The sequence below is a fragment of the Channa argus genome, chromosome 8 (assembly GCF_033026475.1).
Source record: "Channa argus isolate prfri chromosome 8, Channa argus male v1.0, whole genome shotgun sequence".
Lineage (NCBI taxonomy): Eukaryota > Metazoa > Chordata > Actinopteri > Anabantiformes > Channidae > Channa > Channa argus.
Genome location: NC_090204.1, coordinates 28,443,540 through 28,461,620, shown reverse-complemented (window position 1 = coordinate 28,461,620; position 18,081 = coordinate 28,443,540). Strand labels below are relative to the sequence as shown.

The following is an 18,081-nucleotide window of genomic DNA, read 5'->3' as shown; positions in this document are numbered from 1 at the left end:
TACCCGTACAAACGTTTTGCCAAACAATATCGATCATCTAACCAACACTCCAACTGAAACCCACTAAACTCACAAACAAGAGCTTCACTCACTTCATTACACTGTCATAAGTTGCGCAAAGTCCCGACTGACGGCCCTTTCCAGCTGAGACAAAGGTGAGTATTACAACAAATTGAGACTTTCCTCAAGAACACCTCGAGTATGTTGATTGAATTAGAGAATAACAACTTAATGACTTAGTTCCACTGTCCTAAAGAGTCGGCGCCCACCAACGGCTGTCAGGATGGCCGAGCGGTCTAAGGCGCCAGACTCAAGGAAGAACTCCTTCCCCAAAGGGACTTCTGGTCTCCAGTGGAGGCGTGGGTTCAAATCCCACTCCTGACATTACTTTTATCTGCATGTTGCTAATGATTTAGACATATTTGTATTGAACAACTTTGAAAACTTTAACAACTCGTGATTGTCTTTTGTTGCACAAAGCAAAAGACATGGCAACACTATTGCATAATCCTTCTCTACCATATACCATTGTGCTGCTGAGATAATGCTGCCGCAACATTCTTACGAGAATACACCTCGGGCACTCCTGGCAGTAATTTCTGACCACGCGCACAACTGACCCTCCACATCAACTCACGTCAAGTGAGGTGGCCATGATGTGCATGCAAACGATTAGTTCGAAGCAATTTATTCCAAGCCTAAGACTTACTGTCTGGAGGAAGATGCAGAAAACAAACGGCTAAATAGTTGCAGCTGATCTAAAAGTGATTGCTGAAACAGAGTGGGACTTTGCTTAAACACGCCTGGAAAAATGTTGCTTTATTGAGGGTCAAACGGTCTTTTCAGGTGTCCTTTTAGCGGCCCGGCTAGCTCAGTCGGTAGAGCATGAGACTCTTAATCTCAGGGTCGTGGGTTCGAGCCCCAAGTTGGGCGGGGTCTTTTTTGATTATGGCCACACTGGAGAAGATGTGCGACCAACACAAAAACTGCAGAACAACTTGATTTCTTGTACAGCTGAAAATGAAAGTCACTGGGGGACTTTCATAGGGAACACCGAGGGTACTCGGTGTGTCATCTGGAAAGAGGAAAGTGGTCAAGGTGATTTTGCGGCAGAACGAGGAACTTCAGGAGTGTATACAGAGAAAAAGGTTAGCTAAGGAGAAAGCAGGTTAGGGTGATTAATGATAAGGATGGAAATAAATTGACAGGTGCCAGGATTGTGATGGGAAGATGGAAGGAGAACTTTTTAAGAGTTAATCAATGAGGAAAATGAAAGGGAACAAAGAGTAGAAGAGGTGACTGGTGTGGAGCAGGAAGTAGCCAAGATTAGTAAGAGTGAAGTGAGGAGGACGTTGAAGAGGATGAAGAGTGGAAAGGCAGCGGGTCCTGATGACATACCTGTGGAGGTATGAAAGTGTCTAGGAGAGGTGGCAGTAGAGTTTCTGACTAGTTTGTTTAACAAGATCTTGGAGAGTGAGAGGAGGGCCGAGGACTGGAGGAGAAGTGTACTGGTGCCCATTTTTAAGAACAAGGGAGATGAGCAGAGCTGTGGCAACTACAGAGGAATAAAGTTGATGAGCCACACAATGAAGTTGTGGGAAATAGTAGTGGAAGCTAGGCTAAGGGCAGAGGTGAGCAATATGGTTTCGTGCCTAGAAAGAGTCCAACAGATGAAGTATTTGCTTTGAGGATGCCGATGGAGAAATACAGAGAAGGTCATGGGGAGTTGCATTGTGTCTTCGTAGACTTAGAGAAAGCGTATGACAGGGTGCCGAGAGAGGAGCTGTGGTATTGTATGAGGAATTCTGGAGTGGCAGAGAAGTATGTTAGAGTGATGGAGGACATGTATGAAAGCTGTAAGACCGCGGTGAGGTGTGCTGTAGATGTGACAGAGGAGTTCAAGGTGGCGGTGGGTCTGCATCAAGGATCGGCTCTGAGCCCCTTCTTCCTTGCTCTGGTGGCGGACAGGCTGACAGATGAGGTTAGACTGGAATCTCCGTGGACTATGATGTTTGCGGATGACATTGTGATTTGTAGTGAGAACAGGGAGCAGGTGGAGGAAAATCTAGAGAGATGGAGGTCTGCTCTGGAAAACTGAGATGTGTGTCAATGAGAGGGACCCAGGTGGAACGGTGAGGTTACAGGGGGCAGAGGTGAAGAAGGTGCAGGACTTTAAGTACTTAGGGTCAACGGTTCAGAGCAACGGAGAGTGTGGAAAAGAGGTGAAGAGGCGACTGCAATCAGGTTGGAACGGGTGGACAAAAGTGTCAGGTGGGTTGTGTGATAAAAGAGTGTCAGCGAGAATGAAAGGAAGCCACCGTCTCAAGACAGTGGTGAGACCAGCGATGTTCTTCGGCTTAGAGACAGCGGCACTAAAGAAAACACAGGAGGCAGAGCTGGAGGTAGCAGAGCTTAAGATGTTGAGGTTCTCTTTGGGAGTAACGAGGATGGACAGGATCAAGAATGAGGACAAACGGTTAGTTCAAAGCAATATACTCCAAGCTTAAGACTTACTGTCTGGAGGAAGTTGCAGAAAACAAACGGCTAAATAGTTGCAGCTGATCTAAGAGCGATTGCTGAAACAAAGTGGGACTTTGCTCAAAGACGCCTGGAAATATGTTGCTCATTGAAGGTCAAAGGGTCTTTTCAGGGTCCTCTTTGAGGCCCGGCTAGCTCAGGCGGTAGAGCATGAGACTTTTAATCTCAGGGTCGTGGGTTCGAGCCCCACGTTATGCGTGGTGCTTTTAATACGGCCACACTGGATAAGATCTGGGACCAACACTAAAACTGCACAAAACCTTGATTTCTTGTACAGCTGAAATTGAAAGTCACTTCCTGCAATTACACACAGTAAAGTAGCCAAATTACAGTCGGCTTTCTCAGGGGAGGTGATTTCACAAATTGGGATATGGAAACCGACTTTACCCGACTAGATACCACTCGGAGTACCGCAATTTTGTTGTCGTTTATACACGTAACCATGTTTCCAATCAGTTTTCCCAAACTGTGCATAAGCGTAACAAAAGGCTGCAAGCCCTACGATGGATGCTGAGGTTTTCGAAAAAGTAGCAATTCAGAAAATCCAGCTGCAACTGCAGCCAGACTTGGCTACCCGTACAAACGTTTTGCCAAACAATATCGATCATCTAACCAACACTCCAACTGAAACCCACTAAACTCACAAACAAGAGCTTCACTCACTTCATTACACTGTCATAAGTTGCGCAAAGTCCCGACTGACGGCCCTTTCCAGCTGAGACAAAGGTGAGTATTACAACAAATTGAGACTTTCCTCAAGAACACCTCGAGTATGTTGATTGAATTAGAGAATAACAACCTAATGACTTAGTTCCACTGTCCTAAAGAGTCGGCGCCCACCAACGGCTGTCAGGATGGCCGAGCGGTCTAAGGCGCCAGACTCAAGGAAGAACTCCTTCCCCAAAGGGACTTCTGGTCTCCAGTGGAGGCGTGGGTTCAAATCCCACTCCTGACATTACTTTTATCTGCATGTTGCTAATGATTTAGACATATTTGTATTGAACAACTTTGAAAACTTTAACAACTCGTGATTGTCTTTTGTTGCACAAAGCAAAAGACATGGCAACACTATTGCATAATCCTTCTCTACCATATACCATTGTGCTGCTGAGATAATGCTGCCGCAACATTCTTACGAGAATGCACCTCGGGCACTCCTGGCAGTAATTTCTGACCACGCGCACAACTGACCCTCCACATCAACTCACGTCAAGTGAGGTGGCCATGATGTGCATGCAAACGATTTGTTCGAAGCAATTTATTCCAAGCCTAAGACTTACTGTCTGGAGGAAGATGCAGAAAACAAACGGCTAAATAGTTGCAGCTGATCTAAAAGTGATTGCTGAAACAGAGTGGGACTTTGCTTAAACACGCCTGGAAAAATGTTGCTTTATTGAGGGTCAAAGGGTCTTTTCAGGTGTCCTTTTAGCGGCCCGGCTAGCTCAGTCGGTAGAGCATGAGACTCTTAATCTCAGGGTCGTGGGTTAGAGCCCCACGTTGGGCGGGGTCTTTTTTGATTATGGCCACACTGGAGAAGATGTGGGACCAACACAAAAACTGCAGAACAACTTGATTTCTTGTACAGCTGAAAATGAAAGTCACTGGGGGACTTTCATAGGGAACACCGAGGGTACTCCGTGTGTCATCTGGAAAGAGGAAAGTGGACAAGGTGATTTGGCGGCAGAACGAGGAACTTCAGGAGTGTATACAGAGAAAAAGGTTAGCTAAGAAGAAGTGGGACACTGCGAGGACTGAAGAGAGTCGACAAGAGTACAGGGAGATGCAGCGTAAGGTGAAGGTAGAGGTGGCAAAGAGCATATGAGGACTTGTATGCTAGGTTGGACACTAAAGAGGGAGAGGTGGATTTGTTCAGGTTGGCCAGACTAAGAGACAGAGATGGGAAGGATGTGCAGCAGGTTAGGGTGATTAACGATAAGGATGGAAATAAATTGACAGGTGCCAGGATTGTGATGGGAAGATGGAAGGAGAACTTTTTAAGAGTTAATCAATGAGGAAAATGAAAGGGAACAAAGAGTAGAAGAGGTGACTGGTGTGGAGCAGGAAGTAGCCAAGATTAGTAAGAGTGAAGTGAGGAGGACGTTGAAGAGGATGAAGAGTGGAAAGGCAGCGGGTCCTGATGACATACCTGTAGAGGTATGAAAGTGTCTAGGAGAGGTGGCAGTAGAGTTTCTGACTAGTTTGTTTAACAAGATCTTGGAGAATGAGAGGAGGGCCGAGGACTGGAGGAGAAGTGTACTGGTGCCCATTTTTAAGAACAAGGGAGATGAGCAGAGCTGTGGCAACTACAGAGGAATAAAGTTGATGAGCCACACAATGAAGTTGTGGGAAATAGTAGTGGAAGCTAGGCTAAGGGCAGAGGTGAGCAATATGGTTTCATGCCTAGAAAGAGTCCAACAGATGAAGTATTTGCTTTGAGGATGCCGATGGAGAAATACAGAGAAGGTCATGGGGAGTTGCATTGTGTCTTCGTAGACTTAGAGAAAGCGTATGACAGGGTGCCGAGAGAGGAGCTGTGGTATTGTATGAGGAATTCTGGAGTGGCAGAGAAGTATGTTAGAGTGATGGAGGACATGTATGAAAGCTGTAAGACCGCGGTGAGGTGTGCTGTAGATGTGACAGGGGAGTTCAAGGTGGCGGTGGGTCTGCATCAAGGATCGGCTCTGAGCCCCTTCTTCCTTGCTCTGGTGGCGGACAGGCTGACAGATGAGGTTAGACTGGAATCTCCGTGGACTATGATGTTTGCGGATGACATTGTGATTTGTAGTGAGAACAGGGAGCAGGTGGAGGAAAATCTAGAGAGATGGAGGTCTGCTCTGGAAAACTGAGATGTGTGTCAATTAAAGGGACCCAGGTGGAACGGTGAGGTTACAGGGGGCAGAGGTGAAGAAGGTGCAGGACTTTAAGTACCTAGGGTCAACGGTTCAGAGCAACGGAGAGTGTGGAAAAGAGGTGAAGAGGCGACTGCAATCAGGTTGGAACGGGTGGACAAAAGTGTCAGGTGGGTTGTGTGATAAAAGAGTGTCAGCGAGAATGAAAGGAAGCCACCGTCTCAAGACAGTGGTGAGACCAGCGATGTTCTTCGGCTTAGAGACAGCGGCACTAAAGAAAACACAGGAGGCAGAGCTGGAGGTAGCAGAGCTTAAGATGTTGAGGTTCTCTTTGGGAGTAACGAGGATGGACAGGATCAAGAATGAGGACAAACGGTTAGTTCAAAGCAATATACTCCAAGCTTAAGACTTACTGTCTGGAAGAAGTTGCAGAAAACAAACGGCTAAATAGTTGCAGCTGATCTAAGAGCGATTGCTGAAATAAAATGGGACTTTGCTCAAAGACGCCTGGAAATATGTTGCTCATTGAAGGTCAAAGGGTCTTTTCAGGGTCCTCTTTGAGGCCCGGCTAGCTCAGGCGGTAGAGCATGAGACTTTTAATCTCAGGGTCGTGGGTTCGAGCCCCATGTTATGCGTGGTGCTTTTAATACGGCCACACTGGATAAGATCTGGGACCAACACTAAAACTGCACAAAACCTTGATTTCTTGTACAGCTGAAATTGAAAGTCACTTCCTGCAATTACACACAGTAAAGTAGCCAAATTACAGTCGGCTTTCTCAGGGGAGGTGATTTCACAAATTGGGATATGGAAACCGACTTTACCCGACTAGATACCACTCGGAGTACCGCAATTTTGTTGTCGTTTATACACGTAACCATGTTTCCAATCAGTTTTCCCAAACTGTGCATAAGCGTAACAAAAGGCTGCAAGCCCTACGATGGATGCTGAGGTTTTCGAAAAAGTAGCAATTCAGAAAATCCAGCTGCAACTGCAGCCAGACTTGGCTACCCGTACAAACGTTTTGCCAAACAATATCGATCATCTAACCAACACTCCAACTGAAACCCACTAAACTCACAAACAAGAGCTTCACTCACTTCATTACACTGTCATAAGTTGCGCAAAGTCCCGACTGACGGCCCTTTCCCGCTGAGATAACGGTGAGTATTACAACAAATTGAGACTTTCCTCAAGAACACCTCGAGTATGTTGATTGAATTAGAGAATAACAACCTAATGACTTAGTTCCACTGTCCTAAAGAGTCGGCGCCCACCAACGGCTGTCAGGATGGCCGAGCGGTCTAAGGCGCCAGACTCAAGGAAGAACTCCTTCCCCAAAGGGACTTCTGGTCTCCAGTGGAGGCGTGGGTTCAAATCCCACTCCTGACATTACTTTTATCTGCATGTTGCTAATGATTTAGACATATTTGTATTGAACAACTTTGAAAACTTTAACAACTCGTGATTGTCTTTTGTTGCACAAAGCAAAAGACATGGCAACACTATTGCATAATCCTTCTCTACCATATACCATTGTGCTGCTGAGATAATGCTGCCGCAACATTCTTACGAGAATGCACCTCGGGCACTCCTGGCAGTAATTTCTGACCACGCGCACAACTGACCCTCCACATCAACTCACGTCAAGTGAGGTGGCCATGATGTGCATGCAAACGATTAGTTCGAAGCAATTTATTCCAAGCTTGAGACTTACTGTCTGGAGGAAGATGCAGAAAACAAACGGCTAAATAGTTGCAGCTGATCTAAAATTGATTGCTGAAACAGAGTGGGACTTTGCTTAAACACGCCTGGAAAAATGTTGCTTTATTGAGGGTCAAAGGGTCTTTTCAGGTGTCCTTTTAGCGGCCCGGCTAGCTCAGTCGGTAGAGCATGAGACTCTTAATCTCAGGGTCGTGGGTTCGAGCCCCACGTTGGGCGGGGTCTTTTTTGATTATGGCCACACTGGAGAAGATGTGGGACCAACACAAAAACTGCAGAACAACTTGATTTCTTGTACAGCTGAAAATGAAAGTCACTGGGGGACTTTCATAGGGAACACCGAGGGTACTCGGTGTGTCATCTGGAAAGAGAAAAGTGGACAAGGTGATTTGGCGGCAGAACGAGGAACTTCAGGAGTGTATACAGAGAAAAAGGTTAGCTAAGAAGAAGTGGGACACTGCGAGGACTGAAGAGAGTCGACAAGAGTACAGGGAGATGCAGCGTAAGGTAAAGGTAGAGGTGGCAAAGAGCATATGAGGACTTGTATGCTAGGTTGGACACTAAAGAGGGAGGGGTGGATTTGTTCAGGTTGGCCAGACTAAGAGACAGAGATGGGAAGGATGTGCAGCAGGTTAGGGTGATTAACGATAAGGATGAAAATAAATTGACAGGTGCCAGGATTGTGATGGGAAGATGGAAGGAGAACTTTTTAAGAGTTAATCAATGAGGAAAATGAAAGGGAACAAAGAGTAGAAGAGGTGACTGGTGTGGAGCAGGAAGTAGCCAAGATTAGTAAGAGTGAAGTGAGGAGGACGTTGAAAAGGATGAAGAGTGGAAAGGCAGCGGGTCCTGATGACATACCTGTGGAGGTATGAAAGTGTCTAGGAGAGGTGGCAGTAGAGTTTCTGACTAGTTTGTTTAACAAGATCTTGGAGAGTGAGAGGAGGGCCGAGGACTGGAGGAGAAGTGTACTGGTGCCCATTTTTAAGAACAAGGGAGATGAGCAGAGCTGTGGCAACTACAGAGGAATAAAGTTGATGAGCCACACAATGAAGTTGTGGGAAATAGTAGTGGAAGCTAGGCTAAGGGCAGAGGTGAGCAATATGGTTTCATGCCTAGAAAGAGTCCAACAGATGAAGTATTTGCTTTGAGGATGCCGATGGAGAAATACAGAGAAGGTCATGGGGAGTTGCATTGTGTCTTCGTAGACTTAGAGAAAGCGTATGACAGGGTGCCGAGAGAGGAGCTGTGGTATTGTATGAGGAATTCTGGAGTGGCAGAGAAGTATGTTAGAGTGATGGAGGACATGTATGAAAGCTGTAAGACCGCGGTGAGGTGTGCTGTAGATGTGACAGAGGAGTTCAAGGTGGCGGTGGGTCTGCATCAAGGATCGGCTCTGAGCCCCTTCTTCCTTGCTCTGGTGGCGGACAGGCTGACAGATGAGGTTAGACTGGAATCTCCGTGGACTATGATGTTTGCGGATGACATTGTGATTTGTAGTGAGAACAGGGAGCAGGTGGAGGAAAATCTAGAGAGATGGAGGTCTGCTCTGGAAAACTGAGATGTGTGTCAATGAGAGGGACCCAGGTGGAACGGTGAGGTTACAGGGGGCAGAGGTGAAGAAGGTGCAAGACTTTAAGTACTTAGGGTCAACGGTTCAGAGCAACGGAGAGTGTGGAAAAGAGGTGAAGAGGCGACTGCAATCAGGTTGGAACGGGTGGACAAAAGTGTCAGGTGGGTTGTGTGATAAAAGAGTGTCAGCGAGAATGAAAGGAAGCCACCGTCTCAAGACAGTGGTGAGACCAGCGATGTTCTTCGGCTTACAGACAGCGGCACTAAAGAAAACACAGGAGGCAGAGCTGGAGGTAGCAGAGCTTAAGATGTTGAGGTTCTCTTTGGGAGTAACGAGGATGGACAGGATCAAGAATGAGGACAAACGGTTAGTTCAAAGCAATATACTCCAAGCTTAAGACTTACTGTCTGGAGGAAGTTGCAGAAAACAAACGGCTAAATAGTTGCAGCTGATTTAAGAGCGATTGCTGAAACAAAGTGGGACTTTGCTCAAAGACGCCTGGAAATATGTTGCTCATTGAAGGTCAAAGGGTCTTTTCAGGGTCCTCTTTGAGGCCCGGCTAGCTCAGGCGGTGGAGCATGAGACTTTTAATCTCAGGGTCGTGGGTTCGAGCCCCACATTATGCGTGGTGCTTTTAATACGGCCACACTGGATAAGATCTGGGACCAACACTAAAACTGCACAAAACCTTGATTTCTTGTACAGCTGAAATTGAAAGTCACTTCCTGCAATTACACACAGTAAAGTAGCCAAATTACAGTCGGCTTTCTCAGGGGAGGTGATTTCACAAATTGGGATATGGAAACCGACTTTACCCGACTAGATACCACTCGGAGTACCGCAATTTTGTTGTCGTTTATACACGTAACCATGTTTCCAATCAGTTTTCCCAAACTGTGCATAAGCGTAACAAAAGGCTGCAAGCCCTACGATGGATGCTGAGGTTTTCGAAAAAGTAGCAATTCAGAAAATCCAGCTGCAACTGCAGCCAGACTTGGCTACCCGTACAAACGTTTTGCCAAACAATATCGATCATCTAACCAACACTCCAACTGAAACCCACTAAACTCACAAACAAGAGCTTCACTCACTTCATTACACTGTCATAAGTTGCGCAAAGTCCCGACTGACGGCCCTTTCCCGCTGAGACAACGGTGAGTATTACAACAAATTGAGACTTTCCTCAAGAACACCTCGAGTATGTTGATTGAATTAGAGAATAACAACCTAATGACTTAGTTCCACTGTCCTAAAGAGTCGGCGCCCACCAACGGCTGTCAGGATGGCCGAGCGGTCTAAGGCGCCAGACTCAAGGAAGAACTCCTTCCCCAAAGGGACTTCTGGTCTCCAGCGGAGGCGTGGGTTCAAATCCCACTCCTGACATTACTTTTATCTGCATGTTGCTAATGATTTAGACATATTTGTATTGAACAACTTTGAAAACTTTAACAACTCGTGATTGTCTTTTGTTGCACAAAGCAAAAGACATGGCAACACTATTGCATAATCCTTCTCTACCATATACCATTGTGCTGCTGAGATAATGCTGCCGCAACATTCTTACGAGAATGCACCTCGGGCACTCCTGGCAGTAATTTCTGACCACGCGCACAACTGACCCTCCACATCAACTCACGTCAAGTGAGGTGGCCATGATGTGCATGCAAACGATTAGTTCGAAGCAATTTATTCCAAGCTTGAGACTTACTGTCTGGAGGAAGATGCAGAAAACAAACGGCTAAATAGTTGCAGCTGATCTAAAATTGATTGCTGAAACAGAGTGGGACTTTGCTTAAACACGCCTGGAAAAATGTTGCTTTATTGAGGGTCAAAGGGTCTTTTCAGGTGTCCTTTTAGCGGCCCGGCTAGCTCAGTCGGTAGAGCATGAGACTCTTAATCTCAGGGTCGTGGGTTCGAGCCCCACGTTGGGCGGGGTCTTTTTTGATTATGGCCACACTGGAGAAGATGTGGGACCAACACAAAAACTGCAGAACAACTTGATTTCTTGTACAGCTGAAAATGAAAGTCACTGGGGGACTTTCATAGGGAACACCGAGGGTACTCGGTGTGTCATCTGGAAAGAGGAAAGTGGACAAGGTGATTTGGCGGCAGAACGAGGAACTTCAGGAGTGTATACAGAGAAAAAGGTTAGCTAAGAAGAAGTGGGACACTGCGAGGACTGAAGAGAGTCGACAAGAGTACAGGGAGATGCAGCGTAAGGTAAAGGTAGAGGTGGCAAAGAGCATACGAGGACTTGTATGCTAGGTTGGACACTAAAGAGGGAGAGGTGGATTTGTTCAGGTTGGCCAGACTAAGAGACAGAGATGGGAAGGATGTGCAGCAGGTTAGGGTGATTAACGATAAGGATGAAAATAAATTGACAGGTGCCAGGATTGTGATGGGAAGATGGAAGGAGAACTTTTTAAGAGTTAATCAATGAGGAAAATGAAAGGGAACAAAGAGTAGAAGAGGTGACTGGTGTGGAGCAGGAAGTAGCCAAGATTAGTAAGAGTGAAGTGAGGAGGACGTTGAAGAGGATGAAGAGTGGAAAGGCAGCGGGTCCTGATGACATACCTGTGGAGGTATGAAAGTGTCTAGGAGAGGTGGCAGTAGAGTTTCTGACTAGTTTGTTTAACAAGATCTTGGAGAGTGAGAGGAGGGCCGAGGACTGGAGGAGAAGTGTACTGGTGCCCATTTTTAAGAACAAGGGAGATGAGCAGAGCTGTGGCAACTACAGAGGAATAAAGTTGATGAGCCACACAATGAAGTTGTGGGAAATACTAGTGGAAGCTAGGCTAAGGGCAGAGGTGAGCAATATGGTTTCATGCCTAGAAAGAGTCCAACAGATGAAGTATTTGCTTTGAGGATGCCGATGGAGAAATACAGAGAAGGTCATGGGGAGTTGCATTGTGTCTTCGTAGACTTAGAGAAAGCGTATGACAGGGTGCCGAGAGAGGAGCTGTGGTATTGTATGAGGAATTCTGGAGTGGCAGAGAAGTATGTTAGAGTGATGGAGGACATGTATGAAAGCTGTAAGACCGCGGTGAGATGTGCTGTAGATGTGACAGAGGTGTTCAAGGTGGCGATGGGTCTGCATCAAGGATCGGCTCTGAGCCCCTTCTTCCTGGCTCTGGTGGCGGTCAGGCTGACAGATGAGGTTAGACTGGGATCTCCGTGGACTATGATGTTTGCGGATGACATTGTGATTTGTAGTGAGAACAGGGAGCAGGTGGAGGAAAATCTAGAGAGATGGAGGTCTGCTCTGGAAAAATGAGATGTGTGTCAATGAGAGGGACCCAGGTGGAACGGTGAGGTTACAGGGGGCAGAGGTGAAGAAGGTGCAGGACTTTAAGTGCTTAGGGTCAACGGTTCAGAGCAACGGAGAGTGTGGAAAAGAGTTGAAGAGGCGACTGCAATCAGGTTGGAACGGGTGGACAAAAGTGTCAGGTGTGTTGTGTGATAAAAGAGTGTCAGCGAGAATGAAAGGAAGCCACCGTCTCAAGACAGTGGTGAGACCAGCGATGTTGTTCGGCTTAGAGACAGCGGCACTAAAGAAAAAGCAGGAGGGAGAGCTGGAGGTAGCAGAGCTTAAGATGTTGAGGTTCTCTTTGGGAGTAACGAGGATGGACAGGATCAAGAATGAGGACAAACGGTTAGTTCAAAGCAATATACTCCAAGCCTAAGACTTACTGTCTGGAGGAAGTTGCAGAAAACAAACGGCTAAATAGTTGCAGCTGATGTAAGAGCGATTGCTGAAACAAAGTGGGACTTTGCTCAAAGACGCCTGGAAATATGTTGCTTCATTGAAGGTCAAAGGGTCTTTTCAGGGTCCTCTTTGAGGCCCGGCTAGCTCAGGCGGTAGAGCATGAGACTTTTAATCTCAGGGTCGTGGGTTCGAGCCCCACATTATGTGTGGTGCTTTTAATACGGCCACACTGGATAAGATCTGGGACCAACACTAAAACTCCACAAAACCTTGATTTCTTGTACAGCTGAAAATGAAAGTCACTTCCTGCAATTACACACAGTAAAGTAGCCAAATTACAGTCGGCTTTCTCAGGGGAGGTGATTTCACAAATTGGGATATGGAAACCGACTTTACCCGACTAGATACCACTCGGAGTACCGCAATTTTGTTGTCGTTTATACACGTAACCATGTTTCCAATCAGCTTTCTCAAACTGTGCATAAGCGTAACAACAGGCTGCAAGCCCTACGATGGATGCTGAGGTTTTCGAAAAAGTAGCAATTCAGAAAATCCAGCTGCAACTGCAGCCAGACTTGGCTACCCGTACAAACATTTTGCCAAACAATATCGATCATCTAACCAACACTCCAACTGAAACCCACTAAACTCACAAACAAGAGCTTCAGTCACTTCATTACACTGTCATAAGTTGCGCAAAGTCCCGACTGACGGCCCTTTCCAGCTGAGACAAAGGTGAGTATTGCAACAAATTGAGACTTTCCTCAAGAATACCTCGAGTATGTTGATTGAATTAGAGAATAACAACCTAATGACTTAGTTCCACTGTCCTAAAGAGTCGGCGCCCACCAACGGCTGTCAGGATGGCCGAGCGGTCTAAGGCGCCAGACTCAAGGAAGAACTCCTTCCCCAAAGGGACTTCTGGTCTCCAGTGGAGGCGTGGGTTCAAATCCCACTCCTGACATTACTTTTATCTGCATGTTGCTAATGATTTAGACATAATTGTATTAAACAAATTTGAAAACTTTAACAACTCGTGATTGTCTTATGTTGCACAAAGCAAAAGACATGGCAACACTATTGCATAATCCTTCTCTACCATATACCATTGTGCTGCTGAGATAATGCTGCCGCAACATTCTTACGAGAATGCACCTCGGGCACTCCTGGCAGTAATTTCTGACCACGCGCACAACTGACCCTCCACATCAACTCACGTCAAGTGAGGTGGCCATGATGTGCATGCAAACGATTAGTTCGAAGCAATTTATTCCAAGCCTAAGACTTACTGTCTGGAGGAAGATGCAGAAAACAAACGGCTAAATAGTTGCAGCTGATCTAAAAGTGATTGCTGAAACAGAGTCGGACTTTGCTTAAACACGCCTGGAAAAATGTCGCTTTATTGAGGGTCAAACGGTCTTTTCAGGTGTCCTTTTAGCGGCCCGGCTAGCCCCATCGGTAGAGCATGAGACTCTTAATCTCAGGGTCGTGGGTTCGAGCCCCACGTTGGGCGGGGTCTTTTTTGATTATGGCCACACTGGAGAAGATCTGGGACCAACACAAAAACTGCAGAACAACTTGATTTCTTGTACAGCTGAAAATGAAAGTCACTGGGGGACTTTCATAGGGAACACCGAGGGTACTCGGTGTGTCATCTGGAAAGAGGAAAGTGGACAAGGTGATTTGGCGGCAGAACGAGGAACTTCAGGAGTGTATACAGAGAAAAAGGTTAGCTAAGAAGAAGTGGGACACTGCGAGGACTGAAGAGAGTCGACAAGAGTACAGGGAGATGCAGCGTAAGGTGAAGGTAGAGGTGGCAAAGAGCATATGAGGACTTGTATGCTAGGTTGGACACTAAAGAGGGAGAGGTGGATTTGTTCAGGTTGGCCAGACTAAAAGACAGAGATGGGAAGGATGTGCAGCAGGTTAGGGTGATTAACGATAAGGATGGAAATAAATTGACAGGTCCCAGGATTGTGATGGGAAGATGGAAGGAGAACTTTTTAACGCTACGCTTATTAATTTATCAATTTGTGAAATCAGCTCCCCTGTGAAAGCCGACTGTAATTTGGCTACTTTACTGTGTGTAATTGAAGGAAGTGACTTTCATTTTCAGCTGTACAAGAAATCAAGGTTTTGTGCAGTTTTAGTGTTGGTCCCAGATCTTATCCAGTGTGGCCGTATTAAAAGCACCACGCCCAACGTGGGGCTCCAACCCACGACCCTGAGATTAAAAGTCTCATGCTCTACCGCCTGAGCTAGCCGGGCCTCAAAGAGTACCCTGAAAAGACCCTTTGACCTTGAATGAAGCAACATATTTCCAGGCGTCTTTGAGCAAAGTCCCACTTTGTTTCAGCAATCGCTCTTAGATCAGCTGCAACTATTTAGCCGTTTGTTTTCTGCAACTTCCTCCAGACAGTAAGTCTTAGGCTTGGAGTATATTGCTTTGAACTAAGCGTTTGTCCTCATTCTTGATCCTGTCCATCCTCGTTACTCCCAAAGAGAACCTCAACATCTTAAGCTCTGCTACCTCCAGCTCTGCCTCCTGTGTTTTCTTCAGTGCCGCTGTCTCTAAGCCGAACAACATCGCTGGTCTCATCACCGTCTTGAGACGGTGGCTTCCTTTCATTCTCGCTGACACTCTTTTATCACACAACACACCTGACACTTTTGTCCACCCGTTCCAACCTGATTGCAGTCGCCTCTTCACCTCTTTTCCACACTCTCCGTTGCTCTGAACCGTTGACCCTAAGTACTTAAAGTCCTGCACCTTCTTCACCTCTGCCCCCTGTAACCTCACCGTTCCACCTGGGTCCCTCTCATTGACACACATCTCATTTTTCCAGAGCAGACCTCCATCTCTCTAGATTTTCCTCCACCTGCTCCCTGTTCTCACTACAAATCACAATGTCATCCGCAAACATCATAGTCCACGGAGATTCCAGTCTAACCTCATCTGTCAGCCTGTCCGCCACCAGAGCAAGGAAGAAGGGGCTCAGAGCCGATCCTTGATGCAGACCCACTGCCACCTTGAACTCCTCTGTCACACCTACAGCACACCTCACCGCGGTCTTACAGCTTTCATACATGTCCTCCATCACTCTAACATACTTCTGTGCCACTCCAGAATTCCTCATACAATACCACAGCTCCTCTCTCGGCACCCTGTCATACGCTTTCTCTAAGTCTACGAAGACACAATGCAACTCCCCATGACCTTCTCTGTATTTCTCCATCGGCATCCTCAAAGCAAATACTTCATCTGTTGGACTCTTTCTAGGCATGAAACCATATTGCTCACCTCTGCCCTTAGCCTAGCTTCCACTACTATTTCCCACAACTTCATTGTGTGGCTCATCAACTTTATTCCTCTGTAGTTGCCACAGCTCTGCTCATCTCCCTTGTTCTTAAAAATGGGCACCAGTACACTTCTCCTCCAGTCCTCGGCCCTCCTCTCACTCTCCAAGATCTTGTTAAACAAACTAGTCAGAAACTCTACTGCCACCTCTCCTAGACACTTTCATACCTCCACAGGTATGTCATCAGGACCCGCTGCCTTTCCACTCTTCATCCTCTTCAACGTCCTCCTCACTTCACTCTTACTAATCTTGGCTACTTCCTGCTCCACACCAGTCACCTCTTCTACTCTTTGTTCCCTTTCATTTTCCTCATTGATTAACTTTTAAAAAGTTCTCCTTCCATCTTCCCATCACAATCCTGGCACCTGTCAATTTATTTCCATCCTTATCGTTAATCACCCTAACCTGCTGCAGATCCTTCCCATCTCTGTCTCTTAGTCTGGCCAACCTGAACAAATCCACCTCTCCCTCTTTAGTGTCCAACCTAGCATACAAGTCCTCGTATGCTCTTTGCCACCTCTACCTTCACCTTACGCTGTATCTCCCTGTACTCTTGTCGACTCTCTTCAGTCCTCGCAGTGTCCCACTTCTTCTTAGCTAACCTTTTTCTCTGTATACACTCCTGAAGTTCCTCGTTCTGCCGCCAAATCACCTTGTCCACTTTCCTGTTTCCAGATGACACACCGAGTACCCTCGGTGTTCCCTATGAAAGTCCCCCAGTGACTTTCATTTTCAGCTGTACAAGAAATCAAGTTGTTCTGCAGTTTTAGTGTTAGTCCCAGATCTTCTCCAGTGTGGCCATAATCAAATATAGTGTTGCCATGTCTTTTGCTTTGTGCAACAAAAGACAATCACGAGTTGTTAAAGTTTTCAAAGTTGTTCAATACAAATATGTCTAAATCATTAGCAACATGCAGATAAAATTAATGTCAGGAGTGGGATTTGAACCCACGCCTCCACAGGAGACCAGAAGTCTCTTTGGGGAAGGAGTTCTTCCTTGAGTCTGGTGCCTTAGACCGCTCGGCCATCCTGACAGCCGTTGGTGGGCGCCGACTATTTAGGACAGTGGAAGTAAGTCATTAGGTTGTTATTCTCTAATTCAATCCACGTACTCAAGGTGTTCTTGAGGAAAGTCTCAATTTGTTGCAATACTCACCTTTGTCTCAGCTGGAAAGGGCCGTCAGTCGGGACTTTGCGCAACTTATGACAGTGTATGACACTACCGTCCCGTCGCGCTCACACCCATCGTGATGAAGTGCTTCGAGAGGCTCGTCATGAGGCACATTAAGACCCAACTCCCAACCTCCCTGGACCCCATGCAGTTTGCGTATCGTCCAAATCGTTCCACGGACGATGCCATCTCCACGACCCTCCATCTGGCCCTCAACCACCTGGACAGTAAGGACTCATACGTACGAATGCTGTTCATTGACTTCAGCTCAGCATTCAACACAATCATCCCTCAGCACCTGACCGAGAAATTGAGCATACTGGGCCTGAACACCTCCCTCTGCAACTGGATTCTGGACTTCCTGACTGGGAGACCCCAGTCAGTCCGGATCAGGAACAACATCTCCAGCACCACCACACTGAGCACTGGAGCCCCTCAGGGCTGTGTGCTCAGCCCTCTGCTGTTCACTCTGCTGACGCACGACTGTGTAGCAATGCACAGCTCAAACCACATAGTCAAGTTTGCTGATGACATGACCGTGGTGGGTCTAATCAGCAAGAACGACGAGTCAGCCTACAGACAGGAGGTGCAACGATTAACAGCCTGGTGTGGAGCAAACAACCTGTCTCTGAGCGTTGACAAAACTAAAGAGATGGTTGTGGACTTCAGGAGAGCACAGGGTGACCATTCTCCATTGATCATCGATGGATCCTCAGTGGAGATAGTCAAGAGCACCAAATTCCTTGGTGTTCATCTGGCGGACAACCTCACCTGGTCAGTCAACACCAGCTCCATCACCAAGAAGGCCCAGCAGCGTCTCTACTTCCTGAGAAGGCTGAGGAAAGCCCATCTCCCTCCCCCCATCCTGACCATGTTCTACAGAGGGACCATTGAGAGCATCCTGAGCAGCTGCATCACTGCCTGGTTTGGGAACTGCACCGTCGCGGATCGCAAGACCCTACAGAGGATAGTGAGGACAGCTGAGAAGATCATCGGAGTCTCTCTGCCCTCTATCATGCACATTTACACCACACGCTGCATCCGCAAAGCCAACAGCATTGTGGACGACCCCACACAACCATCACACACACTCTTCACACTCCTGCCATCAGGAAAGAGGTTCCGAAGCATTCGGGCCACCACATCCAGACTATGCAACAGTT

The 18,081-nt window shown here is 46.9% G+C and overlaps 11 non-coding genes across 11 annotated transcripts; 9 read left to right on the top strand and 2 right to left on the bottom strand.

Moving 5' to 3' along the window:
• The first annotated feature begins 277 nt into the window (after positions 1-277).
• trnal-caa (transfer RNA leucine (anticodon CAA)) lies at positions 278-384 on the top strand. Its single transcript has 2 exons — positions 278-315; positions 340-384. It is a non-coding gene; the product is annotated as a tRNA-Leu (tRNA).
• Positions 385-860: 476 nt separating this feature from the next.
• trnak-cuu (transfer RNA lysine (anticodon CUU)) lies at positions 861-933 on the top strand. The gene has a single exon. It is a non-coding gene; the product is annotated as a tRNA-Lys (tRNA).
• A 2,453-nt stretch (positions 934-3,386) lies between these two features.
• trnal-caa (transfer RNA leucine (anticodon CAA)) lies at positions 3,387-3,493 on the top strand. Its single transcript has 2 exons — positions 3,387-3,424; positions 3,449-3,493. It is a non-coding gene; the product is annotated as a tRNA-Leu (tRNA).
• A 476-nt stretch (positions 3,494-3,969) lies between these two features.
• On the top strand, positions 3,970-4,042 carry trnak-cuu (transfer RNA lysine (anticodon CUU)). The gene has a single exon. It is a non-coding gene; the product is annotated as a tRNA-Lys (tRNA).
• Positions 4,043-6,672: 2,630 nt separating this feature from the next.
• trnal-caa (transfer RNA leucine (anticodon CAA)) lies at positions 6,673-6,779 on the top strand. Its single transcript has 2 exons — positions 6,673-6,710; positions 6,735-6,779. It is a non-coding gene; the product is annotated as a tRNA-Leu (tRNA).
• A 476-nt stretch (positions 6,780-7,255) lies between these two features.
• Positions 7,256-7,328, top strand: trnak-cuu (transfer RNA lysine (anticodon CUU)). The gene has a single exon. It is a non-coding gene; the product is annotated as a tRNA-Lys (tRNA).
• A 2,630-nt stretch (positions 7,329-9,958) lies between these two features.
• trnal-caa (transfer RNA leucine (anticodon CAA)) lies at positions 9,959-10,065 on the top strand. The gene is made up of 2 exons: positions 9,959-9,996; positions 10,021-10,065. It is a non-coding gene; the product is annotated as a tRNA-Leu (tRNA).
• A 476-nt stretch (positions 10,066-10,541) lies between these two features.
• trnak-cuu (transfer RNA lysine (anticodon CUU)) lies at positions 10,542-10,614 on the top strand. The gene has a single exon. It is a non-coding gene; the product is annotated as a tRNA-Lys (tRNA).
• A 2,631-nt stretch (positions 10,615-13,245) lies between these two features.
• Positions 13,246-13,352, top strand: trnal-caa (transfer RNA leucine (anticodon CAA)). Its single transcript has 2 exons — positions 13,246-13,283; positions 13,308-13,352. It is a non-coding gene; the product is annotated as a tRNA-Leu (tRNA).
• A 1,231-nt stretch (positions 13,353-14,583) lies between these two features.
• trnak-uuu (transfer RNA lysine (anticodon UUU)) lies at positions 14,584-14,656 on the bottom strand. The gene has a single exon. It is a non-coding gene; the product is annotated as a tRNA-Lys (tRNA).
• Positions 14,657-16,674: 2,018 nt separating this feature from the next.
• trnal-caa (transfer RNA leucine (anticodon CAA)) lies at positions 16,675-16,781 on the bottom strand. Its single transcript has 2 exons — positions 16,744-16,781; positions 16,675-16,719 (listed from the first exon to the last, which is right to left on the bottom strand). It is a non-coding gene; the product is annotated as a tRNA-Leu (tRNA).
• Positions 16,782-18,081: the final 1,300 nt, after the last annotated feature.